The following is a 12,466-nucleotide window of genomic DNA, read 5'->3' on the forward strand; positions in this document are numbered from 1 at the left end:
TGAAATTTTTATTTTAATAGGATTAATTATGCTGATATATCAAAATCATTTCGTCAGTTATAATTGATTCCTTACTGTGTATGTTTTACATCATAGATGTTGGTATTTTAGGAGGAGGAAGAACTTATCGACCGTAACTTTAATTGCAACTTTATAATTGCACATATTTTTTAATTTAAAAAAATTGCTCTTGTTTTTGTTGTATATGTGTGTGTTTTTCTTAAAATTATTTATTTTTTTCCTTTGATGTTTTCATTTTTTACCATACTTTGAGAATTTTAACTCTTTTGTGTTGCATATTTTTTATTCTGTATTTTTTGTTTTATTAGCATATAAATTAATAATTTTAAATATATAATATACTACACAATACATTAATTTGTTTCTTGTGTTTTTGGTATTATATATAATTTCCTTAATTATATAATTTTTGAATTATCTGCCTCAAAATGATAAATATGTCTCACAATTTCTATTTTGTAATTTTTGTGCATACATGAAAATGAATAAATTTGATTGAAAATACAAGTAAAAAAAAAGATTACTTGTGGATTAATGTTATAATAACAAGCAATAACCACTGCTGTAGTGGTGGGTTGGTAAGATACGGAGTTAAAGATGGGAGGAGTTCAGGGTAGATGGGTTCAAACCCACCCACATCCAGATAATTGCACTTTTTTTTTTTAATATTTCTTCCGAAAGGGCGCCATCTATCGTCCAAAATTTGAAGTATTTGAATATATCACATTCACGATATAGATCTATTTATCTCCGACTATGCCTTTTTTAGCCAGAACGATATCGTGGCCCGATATAGATCTATATTGGAAACTGAAATTTTACGATATAGATCTATATCTTTGTGCTACTTGGGAAGTAGAAATACATTAGGGTACAGGGTGTCTTGTAAGTGCTAATGCGGCCTTTATCTCATGAACCGTTCGTCGTAGAGGTATGTACCAGTTTTGAGAGTGGAAAATAGTGGGTCACAAAATAAAAAATCTAATTTTTTATACTATCCCCACGCAGTCTAACTTTTAATTAAAACGTTGTTGCCCTGTCTTTTCTGAGTCCAAAAAAAAACGTTTTAATAATTTTAACCCATATTTTTAATTGCAATATTCACTGAGATATTTGAATTCAAATACCAGGGAAAAAGTTGGGAAAGACCAGCAAATACTAACGAGCCACGCTTTCTTCCTACATCTATGTTGTTCTTTCCCAACGTCTCTCCGATATTTTAATTCGGATATCTCAGCGAAAATTGCACTTACAAAAACATAGAATTTTTGTTGTTGGGCTCAAAAGAGACAGGGCAACAACTTTCTAATTGGAGGTTTGAGTACTGGGGGGGCGTATAAAAATTTATATTTTTTATTTTCTGACACTCTGTATTTCCATGCTAGAATTTGGTACCGTATGATTCCTGAACGCATTTTGAGCGTTTTTTAAATGGAAACCATACCTCTACGTCGAACTGTTGATGAGATAAAGGCCGCATTAACACTTACAGGACACCCTGTATATTGAAAACATATAAAATATGAACCTGAAATTAGAATATTAATTCGGATTTTGAACAGTTCTATTACAAAAAAGATAATACAACATAAAATCATCTGAGAAAGCTTTGAGAAATAATGGAAATAAATATTACTGATATTTACTTTTCATTGTTACACAATAAAAAATATTCTAGCGTGTAATTATGACACTCTGGGCCTCTTGCGTTTATCATGATGGTTTTGCACACCCACGGTTTAAATCTCGGTCCCAACGCTAGCACTGCGTTGGCTATACTAGACGGAAGTAGGAATACCCTCAGGTATGCACGAAAAACACAATGCATAACATACGTTACATTATAATCACTGAAAGCCAGGCGCAGATCTAGGGCGATGTGTCATAGGAAGGTCGAGGGAGAGTGAAGGTCATACGGGAACAATACATCAGGTGTTTTACGGGACGGAACCATTATTTTTATACTGAAATAATGCAGGTTTTCACGACTGGTGTCATAAGAAGGGTGCCTATGCAGCAGAATCAGGGTAACCGAGATCACTTCACCATTATCGAATATTTCTGCCGTAGGTGTAGATGAAATATTTGGTTTAATTTAGTCCAGACCACGGCTACATATAGCCCAGAAACTTATCTTCCAATACTACGTTTCGCTCCCAGGTTTTTAAGAGAGAAGAAACATCCCATTTCTATTTTCTAGATTAGCAACTGTTCAAAGTCCGAGGGAAATATCTCAAAGAATACCCTGTCCATCAAAAATGGAAGAAAATCATATACGTGAGGGTAACGTGGCAAAGTTTAGTTTGTTTTCAGTCAAGTCCCTCCTCTCGAAAACGTTTTTTTTTTTTTGGCTACTGTCTTGCGCAACTCCCTCAAATTTGAATATATATACACATTAACCATGGGTTCAAAACCGGTTAAAAGAACTCTTTTCTGGACCAGCAAAATACAGTCGATGCTCGATATAACGACTCTCTTCGTCCCATCAAAAACGTACGTTATATTGAAAGTACAACATATATGATAGTCGTTCTATGAAAACATTTGGAACTTATCCTACCGGTCGTTGTAATGAAATGGTCGCTAAAGCTTGGGATCGCTATAACGAGCGTCGCTGTAATAATGTCTCTAGAAGAATATAGATGGCATTCACACTGAGACGAAAAAACGAACCATTGTAAAAGAACAAGAGGAAATAATAAATTTTAGTTTAATATGCAGTTTGTCTACCCAGCTGAAGACATTACACAGATAGCACAGTTTGCACATTAAACACCTTTTTCCTACACAAACGAAGCAACAGAAGAAATTGTACCTTCTACGCATGGGCGGAGATACGGGGGGCATGATCTAATATATATGTATATATGAACTGGCATCATCATCATCATCGTGCCCCCCCCCATCAATAATGACCATGCCCCCCCCCCCAGACTTGCACGTCTCTCTATCTCTCGCCTATGCTTCAGCATATTAATCAATAAACAAACATAAATTAATCACCATCACATGTGGAAGTAATTAAAAAGAACTAACTTCATATTTGTTACAAAAACTTACCATTAACACAAAAAAATGTACATATAACCCAAACGTTATAATATGGTGATGTTTTTCAACGAGCCATACTATTCATATATCTGAATAGACTTACTTACATATCATCAACTGGAGCTTGTACGATGTGCTAAGAAGAATATGTGAACATATTCCGTCATTGTAATATCACGATAAGTACAGCTCACCTGGAACCAGGACTGGAACTGGAGGGAAGCGAGGGTAATTGCCCCCGGGCGGAAAAATTTAGAGGGCGGCAAAAGTTTAGGTGGAAACGAAGAAAAATATCATGAAATTGTCGAATTTTAAAGTTCGAGGGGGGGGGGGAGGGCGGCGGCAAAAATCCTAGTTACGGCTTGCCTCATATCAGAGACGAAGATTCAGATTTTAAAAGCAGTGCTGTCTATTAAGGCTACTACTACTACTGAACCATACACGCACCTCGTCCATATTCCTCTGCGGAACTTCTAACGAATTGGCGCATGTTGGAATGAGTGTGTATGTCTATTAAGGCTGTAAGATATACTGTGAACGGGATATTCCTGATGGCATTTACTTTTTGTGCTGTCTTGAAAAAGGAAAACAACTAATGCTTTGGTTCTTTACCAAATTTTTCAAGCAACATGAGAGTTTTGATTCTCCTCTATACAGTAGCAAGCAATTCTTTCCCTTCATTCGTTTTAATCATTCGAAGATCGATCACATCGACATGCCTAGTTTTTGTAGATGATATTGGAAGATCTCTATAAATACTCACACAAAAACCGGAATCAGAACTCTGAGATTCAGTTGCTCGGCATGAAGCTACCCAATTTGTTTATCACGTAAGTTGACTGTACGTCAACACTCCGCAACGTAGGTTAAACTGGTTAGCACAAAAAAAAAATTGTCCGTACAAACCTGTCTTTTAAATCTCAGATCAGGTATTTCTCCTGATTTAGTAGGCACTGACGGCGAAAGATAACCATGATATGGCATTTAATATGATACCTATGCTAACGAAATTGATAACATACTTTGCAGCCACTTGACAACCCAACGTGTGAATTAAGATCTTAGAAACTAAGTTGCTATAAAATAAGATATACATACTAGTATTGCTATCGATAAAAGGAAGAACTGCATAAGCCACAAATTATTTACAGGTTTATAGGGAAAGAGCATCCCCAATATATTTGAATCTGTTATAAATGAAATAAGATATACCGGAAAATTAAAAAAAAAAATCTTCAACCAGTTTCAAATTGTAATTGAATTTTGATAAATGTCGAATTTGCCTAGATAGTTTTTTTTAAATTATCACACTTTTTTGTGTTCATTTAGCAGCAAAAAAATTAGCCGTTAGGAATTGAATTCAAAATCATTCATTTGAAAATATTTGATCACAAAACAGTCTTGCATCAAAATCTTATCTAAAGCTACATTTTCTTAAGTATTACATATTTTAGCATTTTCACATTTTATTACGCAAAAATTTAACTTACTTACATTTAAACATATGTTTGATTCTTCTGTGTGTTGCGTCGACTTAAATCGAAACTTCCATTTTGATAAAGTGAACATTGGAGTACGTTGTCGAAATGAGAGCTCACGGAAAAAAGGCACTTCAAATTTTAGTATGGAATATGTGTCTTTTCGGAAAGACTATCTCTTTCGACTGTATGCAATCAGTCAGTAGATACCTTGCAGCAGAAGCACATCACGAAACCAGTCTACCGGAGCTGAAAGGTGGGCCTCCAGGGTTATGAGAAAAAAAGAAGAGATAAAGTTAAAAAAAAAAACGAAATTGGTTTTACTTAACTCACAGAACACGACCATATCAGCTACCTCCCGGGGCCATTCTCTGAGATCTTCCCTCAAACCTTCACTACAACCTTCTCAAGGCCCATATGATAATATATGAAATAAGTGCATCACGCATTGCAAAGAAAAAAACCCTATTTTGCCATGAGGCAGGTTAGATAAGAACATCGGTCTAGTTGATATTTGTACCGAAGTGCAGCTATATAGAGATTTTTTTTTTCATAACGCGTCGACCAAACACACTTTAAAAGTAAAAAATGAGTTATCCTTTTTCTTCATAAGTGCTCATTTTACACAAGACAACCTTCAGTAAGAATTACAAAATTTTCTGGTTGCTCAATTGTAGGATAGTTGTTATTGGTTATCATGCGTAATTGGAATTTTGATGTGTGTAAAAAAACAAATTCATTTCTTTGATAAACGACAACACTCTATGATAATCTAGATTTGATTAATGAATTGAATTAAGTGGTAATCAATAAAATCCAGGAAAAAAAAATTTACAAGAAAATTACAAAAATGAATTATCATACATGCAAAAACCATTACCCCCATATCTTGGAATCGGGTCTTAATGTTGGGATCTTCACGGACCAGGTGACAGTATAATAGTGTTTATAGTGTTTAAAATAAGTTTTTAAATAAGCACGAGACTAATCAGTCTCCCAGGGCAAAAGCATTTCAACAGAATATGTGAATAATCAAAAATTTGCACAAAGTTAATGAATGGACCTGAATATACAGAAACTAAACACAGTAAAAGTGATGCAATTTCATGCGTTTTTTTTTTTTCACCTAAATTTTTTATTAAACAGAGTATTGACGTGGGGAAGGGCGGCCACATGGTAAAGAAAGCATTGAAGAGTCCCTGCAATCACGATAAAAAATGTTTGGCAGTTAGTGACTATATTGCAGGGGTTCTCAAGTTTTTCCACCCGCGGTACCCCTAAGCTTAATAAACGCTTATCCGCGGCCCCAGAGCAATTTAACAAAGAATCTTTTCTCGAAAACCCTATGTCGGGCCACCGCTCCGCTGCGCGCAGTTTAAAAAGCCTTCGCATAATGTATAAAGCTGGGAAAATGCTCTACTTCTTCATATGAAAATCAGGTCCAGACCTCGCCGGTGATGACTTGGCAACTACAAAAACGATATGATGAAGCTTTTTATAATGAAACCCAGACTTCATGCGACTATGCTGAGCCGATTTTTTCTCGATATACACTGCTGGCCACCCAAATTACAACACCAAGAAAGACAAGAGATATCGCAACAATATTTATTTTGTAGATAACATGTTGACCAAGCATCAAATGATTAAATTTATAGACTTCTGTGAAGTGTGGTTCCTGCCAAAATCAGTAGCCAGAGTAGCCGCCATTGTTGGAGATCACCGCTGCCACACGCCTCGGCATTTATTCAAAGAGACTTTGGATGTGTTCTTGGGGTACAGCAGACCAAGCAGCTTCCACGCGTTGCCAAAGTTGATCTGGTGTGGCAGCTGGGGATGTAATCTGGGTCAATCGTTGAGCAACCATGGACCACATGTTTTCTATCAGCGAAAGATCCGGAGAGCGAGCTGGCCAGGGAAGCAATTCAATCTGGCGATTGACGAAGAACCTTTGGACAATGCGTGCCACGTGTGGTCGCGCATTATCTTGTTGAAATATGGCTGTGGGCAAGCCCTGAAGGTAAGGAAGGACAACTGGCTCCAACACCTCGGAGATGTAGCGCTGGCTTTTTAAAGTACCGGCAATGCGTACTAGAGGAGTGCGAGAGTGATATCCAATACCGCCCAATACCATAATACCCGGTGCAGGACCAGTGTGGCGGTGCATAACGCAGCTGTTCAGCATCCTCTCTCCACGGTGTCTCCAGACTCGAATTCGACCATCGTGGTGTTGCAGACAGAAGCGTGACTCGTCAGTAAAGACAATTTCATTCCATTGTGCCGTCCACATCCTTCTTTCATAGCACCATTGGCGGCGGAGACGTCTGTGGTTCTGCGTCAAGGGTAGACGAAGCAATGGACGTCTTGCGGACAGACCACTCTGCTGTAAACGGCGTCGAATGGTACGCGCAGACACTGGATGATGCGGTACAGACTGAATGTGCTGTGCTATGGTTCATGATGTGGCTTAGTGATCCGTCACTGCCATACGCACAATACGCCTGCCATCACGTGAAGTGGTGCACTGAGGTGGATGCGATCGAACACGTCGGTCCGTCGTACCCTCCTGCATCCAACGATCACATATCCGCATTGCAGTTGTTTGGTTTCGTCCAACACGACTACCGATTTCCCTGAAAGATAATCCACAATCTCGGTAGGCCACTATCCTTCCTCTGTCGAACTCGGATACTTGATCAAAAGATGATCGCTGTTTTCTACGAGGCATAATTGATCGTTTTTTTGAAAAAACCACAAGAAAAACACATTTGCCGTACTTCAAATCGTCGAAATCTCCGAGCCTTAAATAGCGCTTTGAAGTGGCGCCACAGGCGCGCGTGATGTGCGTCTGCGCTGAAATTCTAATCATTTGCATATCTCACCTCCGCTAATGCATGTTGTAAATTTCATATTATTTGCATGCTTTCTTCAGGGTGTTGCATTTACGGTGGCCAGCAGTGTAAAAAGGTCTATGACAGTCGCAAAGTTACAACATTCAAAAACTCTTGCATTGCTTTTAAAAACAAGATGGCATGCACAACCTGAAAATATACAGTGTTCTTTTAGTTCAAAGTTATACTAAGCTAACCAAAGTTCGTGGGTACAATTTTAAATTGAAAAAGCCTCTGTACTTGGCTCAATTTCTATACAACTTCTTCCCATAGGTAAAACAGTAGCAAATTACCATGCCGAAAACTGACAGGGAGCTCCGTGGATCTAGAAAGAACTGAGTGAAAATTATCAGAAATATTGTACAATCGGTGCGTATTATATGCAAATATATATACAGGGTGCACAGCAAACTGGAGGTATAGCATTTTACTGGCGAACCGTTGATCCTGGATGTATACTTCCGCTAGAAAAAGTTTTCAAATAACGTGTAGTACTCAGTCATGTCATTCATGTTTCAAGGGGTTGTATAGTTATTAAAATAAAAAAAATAACTTTTTATACAGTCCCCGTGTGCCTCAAAACCCAATTAGAAAGTTGTTGCCCTGTCCGTCCTGATGCCAACAAAAAAATTTCACGTTTCTAAGTACAATATTCACTGAGATATTCGAATTCGAAAAACGGATGAAAGTTAGGAAAAAACAGCTGTAAATGCGAAAAAACCGTTTCACCCGTATTTAATGTTGTTTTTTTCCCAAATTTCCTCCATTTTTCGAATTCGATTATCTCAGTGAATATTGCACTTAGAAACGTGGAAGTTGGCATCAACATAGACAGGGCAACAACTTTTTAATTGGGTTTTTGGGCACACGGGGACGGTATAAAAAGTAATTTTTTTTATTTTAATAAATATACAACCCCCTCCAAACATGAACGACATATCTGAATACTACACGTAATTTGGAAACTTTTTCTATATGAAAATATACTTCTGGGATCAACGGTTCACCAGTAAAATGTCATACCCCCTGCTTGCCATGCACCCTGTATATTGCTGAATTTGTAGGAGATATTTTCTTTAAATATATATATAATTTTTTTAAATAAAATTTTGCTCATTTTATGCACACGAAGTCTAATTAGACTCAAAACCTAAAATTTAAATCCGATTCCGAATGATTACTCAAATGCGTCGATGCTGCAGCCGCTATTCAAACTAGCACTTCGAACGATATCTTGGTGCTCCTACACCTTGACTGCCCAATTTCCTCATAGGCAAATGGGTAATGCTCAGGGAACTTAATATGTGGTCTCTAAATTCCAACAATAATCCCAGATCTAGGGCATTTTACAATCCTTGCTATGCCTAGATCCCTTCTATATCCCGACTATGGTCAGACAGCAAGGATATACTGTATAGTAGTTATTTCATTTTTTACTGCTGAATTGGGAGATTTAAGAATCTCAGCGATTATTTTGTAACACTCCTAAACGAAAGTTTATCATCATAATAAAGAGGGAAATGAATACAAAATATATATGTATAAAAATGTTGAATAACTGATAAAGTTTTCAAAGCCTCGTCCGTCAATGATTTGAGTAGATCATTCACTGTATGAAAAGTTGTTCAGTGTGTGTGCGTTCAATGGTTTCACTATGAAATTATCTTACCAAAGAACACGATTAGGAAAACATTAGCACCGTTTGCTCCATACATCATGAAGCTACATTTTCATCAATTTCCCACTCGATAATCAGGAACCAGTTTTTTGCTTTGAGTCAATAATATTTGGGCTTAAGCATTCAATTTTCATTTGGTTCATTTTGTCTTACGTCATTTCATCCACTTCATAGTGCTCACGTTCCGGTCGGACGAGTAAACAAGCGGATCGAACAGGAAAATGAATCCATACTCCATAGAAATTCGGAAATGAATTACCAAACTCATCATATATATTTTGGTGCACTAACCATATACTACGCTGGGGAACCTCGATAAGTCGACACCCCAAGAACGGGGCCCGGTGAGAAAATAATTTCGGGCTCCTTAGACCCGATTTTATATATGTTGTGAGGGAGAGGAATCGGGCATCCTAAGTTCACGGATTATCACATGGGTATACAAGAATGCTGAAAAACATCTACTCATCAATGAAAATTCAAAATTAATGATATAAAAAAATTCCAGTACTGATGGAAATTCAGAATTAATGAGAGAAAAAATCCCGAATTGATGAAAAAATCCAGAATCAAATCAGTTGTAGCTCATTGATCATGTTTGTCGCACCACTGTCATTTTCTGCACACGAACGATAATTAGACCGGGATCTACAATTTATTGCCGATTGTAAATTGCAGCCTGTTTTTATACTCACCGAGAGGGTTGCTGGTGGCTAACCACTCGGTGTGAAACTACCACAGAGTTAGAATAATAATTATATCTTTAGACTATGGAAACTATCAATCTTTTCTGTACTCATGTCACCGTTCCTGTTGTACTCCCGCGTCAGGAAAGTTTCTGACAAGGACGAACCGGATATCGAACTCACGACACCTCTAAACATCCTTTGGTATTTTAAGCGAGTAGCTTATCCACCTGTTGAAGTTCATACACCTTGTTTACTACGAAAAAAATGATTTGATGTATGTATAGTTTTTTACTTGATATATATGTGTATTTTTTTCATTTCGATTACTGTCTCTTACTATGTACGACCGCACCAGTTGCACTCTCCCAAGGGCGACTCTGCCACACATACACACAAAAAAAGTATCTATAAACTTGTTAACTTAAGCTGATGTCAAGTTAGCGAAGTTTCATTTGATCTCGCGCTCACAATTTTTAAATATCATTTATGAATGTACGTGTGCTTATATATAGTTGAGTAATAACTTTAACATGGTGAGAGAGAAAAACTATGCTCTAGTGGAAATATCATCAAAAATACTACTTTTATATACACTGAAGAGCCAAAAAAACTGGTTCACCTGCCTAATATTGTGTAGGGCCCCCGCGAGCCCGCAGAAGTGCCGCAACACGACGTGGCATGGACTCGACTAATGTCTGAAGTAGTGCTGGAGGTAATTGACACCATGAATCCTGCAGGGCTGTCCATAAATCCGTAGGAGTAAGAGGGGGTGGAGATCAGCACTTCTTCTGAACAGCACGTTGCAAGGCATCCCAGATATGTTCAATAATGTTCATGTCTGGGGATTTAGGTGGCCAGCGGAAGTGTCTAAAGTCAGGAAAGTGTTTCTGGAGCCACTTTGTAGCAATTCTGGACGTGTGGGGTGTCGCATTATCCTGCTGAAATTGTCCAAGTCCGTCGGAATGCACAATGGACATGAATAGGTGCAGGTGATCAGACAGGATGCTTACGTACCTGTCACCTGTCAGAGTCGTATCTAGACGTATCAGGGGTCCCATATCACGCCAACTGCACACGCCCCATACCATCACAGAGCCTCCACCAGCTTGAACAGTCCCCTGTTGACATGTAGGGTCCATGGATTCATGAGGTTGTCTCCATACCCGTACACGTCCATCAGCTCGAAGCAATTGGAACCGAGACTCGTCAGACCAGGCAACGTGTTTCCAGTCCTCAACAGTCCAATGTCGGTGTTGTCGGGCCCAGGCGAGGCGTAAAGCTTTGTGTCGTGCAGTCATCAAGGGTACAAGAGTGGGCTTTCGACTCCGAAAGCCCATATCGATGATGTTTCGTTGAATGGTTCGCACGCTTACACTTGTTGATGGCCCAGCATTGAAATCTGCAGCAATTTGCGGAAGGGTTGCACGTCTGTCACGTTTAATGATTCTCGTCAGTCGTCGTTGGTCCCGTTCTTGCATGATCTTTTTCCGGCCGCAGCGATGTCGTAGATTTAATTTTTTACCGGATTCCCGATATTCACGGTACACTCGTGAAATGGTCGTACGTGAAAATACAAATTTCATCGCTACCTCGGAGATGCTATGTCCCATCTCTCGTGCGCCGACTATAACACCACGTTCAAACTCACTTAAATCTCGATAACCTGCCATTGTAGCAGTAACCGATCTAACAACTATGCCAGACACTTGTTGTATTATATAGGCGTTGCCGACCGTAGCGCCGTACTCTGATTGGTTCCATATCTCTTTATTTGCATACGCATGCCTGTACCAGTTTTTTTGGGTCTTCAGTTTATATAACATACATTCTAAAAGAGATACTGAATTGAAGACCAAATGTATTTGAAACAATTTAAAAGCCAGAGTATAGCGCCAAAGGCAGCTGTATATACATAACTAGAAATTATAAAACGAGAAGAAAAATGAAAAGATGAAAAATACAAAAATCAAATAAAATGGAACAATGAGGAGGTCGTTCTCAAGGGGGAACCTCCACATTGCTCCAAACAGCAAAAATGTTTCTAATGATGGTAGGCCAAGAATAGGCACAAATTTACCATCAGTTCCCCCGACATTTTTGCGAAAAACTGTCTAAGTAACAAATAAAAAGCTATGTGGCTTATTATTTGTGGCATCAGTAATAAAAAGTTGAATTTCAGATAGGTAATTGCATTTTTTTATTTTCTATTTTTCAACTTTTAAACACATTTTTGTGGAGGTGTCTATTTAATATTGTGCTACTCATGTATTTTTAGTGTTTTTCTAGTTTTTTATTTAATTTTTGTATTTTCTCATATTTGCTTTTTGACTTCCAAAGCTTGTTTTTCGCAAAAATGTCGGAGGAACTGATGGTAAATTTATGCCTATTCTTGGCCTACCATCATTAGAAACATTTTTGCTGATGGAGCAATGTGGGGGGTTCCCCCTTGAGAACGACCTCCTCATTGTTCCATTTTATTTTTGTATTTTTCATCTTTTCATATATATATACATAACCATATTGATTTATTTCAAAATTTTTTACACATATTTTTGATTGTATATGCTATCCTACGTCAGTCAGGGCCGTAGCGTGCCTTCTCGGGGCCCCGGGGCAGACTTTTTCTTGGGGCCCTTTGAAACGGTTATTATTTTGCAA

The 12,466-nt window shown here is 38.1% G+C and overlaps 1 protein-coding gene across 2 annotated transcripts in view; it reads right to left on the reverse strand.

Moving 5' to 3' along the window:
* The window catches only part of LOC149079946 (stAR-related lipid transfer protein 3-like), a 69,583-nt gene that overhangs the window by 15,397 nt on the left and 41,720 nt on the right, over positions 1-12,466 (reverse strand). The gene's annotated exons all lie outside the window — the stretch shown is intronic.

The sequence above is a fragment of the Pholcus phalangioides genome, unplaced genomic scaffold (assembly GCF_987345545.1).
Source record: "Pholcus phalangioides strain wild (caught in Gottingen) unplaced genomic scaffold, Ppha-v1.0 ptg000011l_1, whole genome shotgun sequence".
In the NCBI taxonomy this organism is placed as follows: domain Eukaryota; kingdom Metazoa; phylum Arthropoda; class Arachnida; order Araneae; family Pholcidae; genus Pholcus; species Pholcus phalangioides.